Raw genomic sequence first — 2,877 nt, forward strand, 5'->3', positions numbered from 1 at the left:
TTCTAGATCCTTCCCCTTTTATCCATTTTGATGACAAGTATTTATGGACGGAGGGAGTACATCTCAGATGCAAACTCCTCATTCTTGTTCTTCTCTATGGTCATTCAGTCCATGTGCATGTGCACTGCGGTGATTTGGGAAGTGAAGTGAAGGACATCACACTCTTTGTTTGGTGGGAGTAATTGTGTGTGACTTATCAGAAATTCAGACAACCATGCCAAGCAAAAAGCTCCCTTTCGAAGCTCCCCGAGTCAGCTTCCCTGTGCATACTAGATGTGTTGTGGTCTCGTCTGTCGTTGCTATCTGATCGCACTGATCAGTGGCCAGTGGCCATGATGATCGAGAGACAAAGTCAGAGACGAGATGGGTGCAACATTCTTCTCGCATCACGGTCTCACTCGTCTCTGCTACACCGCGGCCAGTCCCAGATGTTAACGTCACTACCGGAATAATTGGCTACCCCGACGGCCTATTCTATGCCGACGGCCTTTTGTCGGGGCCGTCGGCATAGACGGAGCTATGCCGACGGCCTAGGGAAAGCCGTAGGCGTAGAAAGGCCGTCGGCATACCTCAGACTATGCCGACGGCAGCCGTAGGCATAGGAAGGCCATTGGCATATCTCTGACTATGCTGACAGCAGCCGTCGGTAAAGTGTGGCCGTCGGCATATAGGTGGCCCTGGTGGCCCGGCCTCAGACGGCAGCCTAACGCTGTCAAATATATGCCGACGGCCCTCACGGCGGCCGCCGGCATATGTTTTATCTGGGTTTTTTTTTCGGAACTGCCACATGGCAATACTATGCCGACGGCCTTGCCGTAGGCATATATATTATCTGTTTTTTATCTTTTAAATTGTTTTTATTTTAAAAATGATTAATTTAAATCTGTTTTTATTTATGTATTATAAGCGCCAAAAATGTTTCTGTGTTACAAAAAATAAGTATGTGATTCTGAAAAAAATAAACATTGTAAAACACATTTGTGTAATTAAAAAAACATATGTTGCATTTTAAAAATGTTCAGGCATTTTGAAATATTGTTAATGATATTTTTTAAATGTTTACGCAATGTACAAAAAATTTCATGTAGTTTAAAAATGTTCCATACCATCCGAAAATGTCTAACACGTATTTCAAAAAAGTTTCAAAACTCATATTTGGAACAATGTTAATTATACGTACAATTTTTTTAAAAATACTAAATTTCTAGCACATTTAATAATTTTTAAACATACGATTAACATGTTCTCAAATACAAGTTTTTGAAACTTTATTCAAATAAGTGGATAAACTTTTTTGGATTGTACGACACATTTTTTTAAACAACGCTAACAATTTTTCAGATTGTATAAACATTTTTAAAAATGTCATCAATAGTTTTTCGAATGCCTGAACATTTTTAAAATGCAACATATGGTTGTTTTAATTACACAAATGTGTTTTATGATGTTTATTTTTTTAATGTCGCGTACCTGTTTTTCTGTAAGACATATTTTTTAATTGTCGCAAACACAAGAATATAATTTATTTTCTTACATAGAACAAGAAGGAATAGCAACATGAAAAATGTTTATCCCATCTAGACATGTTGTGTTGTTGTAGCCTAGTGGTAATCTTAGTTAATGCTGACCACAAGGTCGCATGGTCGAGGCACGATGCTCCCTTTTTTGTGTGACAGTTAAAAAAATACTTTTCGGTCCATATTATATGATATACAAATTAGTCATGTTACTTAAACATGAATCATCATCCCTCTTGTGGTTGTCCACCTTCCCTTACACAGTCCACGGGTTCGAAACCCCACCATCTATTTTTCTTTAATTTTTTTAGGCGTTTATATATAACATAAATAAAAAAACACAAGGGCTTATCTGCATATCTGCAATGTGACATTGGCTGACAGTGGGCCCTGGCCACGCTGGCATGCCACATAGGCCATAGATACATCTGCATATGTACGGATGGTTCTTCGCATGTCTACGAGTGTGGTCGGTGGCCTTCGGGGCTAGCTATGCCACCAAATCTTGTGATGGGTCCTCTTACATGCCACAAAGTATGGTGGCAACTTCAAACACCTAGCGCGGGGCTCCGAAGTGTGACCCCCTTCACGGACGGCGCTACCGCCGACACTTGGAGGGGGGAAACGTCTGCGTCGGGTTGACGTAGAGGGAATCTTGTGGTGGGTAGGGCCCAGACCTTGTTCTGGAGTCTTCACATAGGCTGACCCCATCACAACCAGGTGGAGAAGTCCATTGGTCAAAGGGCTTCTCTGCATATCTACAATGTGACATTGGCTGACAGTGGGCCCTGGCCACGCTGGCATGCCACATAGGCCATAGATACATCTGCATATGTACGATTCGTTCTTCGCGTGTCTACGAGTGTGGTCGGTGGCCTTCGGAGGCTAGCTATGCCACCAAATCTTGTGATGGGTCCTCTTACATGCCATAAAGTGTGGTGGCAACTTCAAACACCTAATGCTGGGCTCCGAAGTGTGACCCCCTTCACGGACGGAGCTACCGCCGACACTTGGAGGGGGGAAACGTCTGCGTCGGGTTGACGTAGAGGGAATCTTGTGGTGGGTAGGGCCCGGACCTTGTTCTGGAGTCTTCACATAGGCTGACCCCATCACAATGAGGTGGAGAAGTCCATTGGTCAAAGGGCTTCTCTGCATATCTACAATGTGACATTGGCTGACAGTGGGCCCTGGCCACGCTGGCATGCCACATAGGCCATAGATACATCTGCATATGTACGGTTCGTTCTTCGCGTGTCTACGAGTGTGGTCGGTGGCCTTCGAGGGCTAGCTATGCCACCAAATCTTGTGATGGGTCCTCTTACATGCCATAAAGTGTGGTGGCAACTTCAAACACCTAACG

Source organism: Triticum aestivum, chromosome 3B (genome assembly GCF_018294505.1).
Source record: "Triticum aestivum cultivar Chinese Spring chromosome 3B, IWGSC CS RefSeq v2.1, whole genome shotgun sequence".
In the NCBI taxonomy this organism is placed as follows: domain Eukaryota; kingdom Viridiplantae; phylum Streptophyta; class Magnoliopsida; order Poales; family Poaceae; genus Triticum; species Triticum aestivum.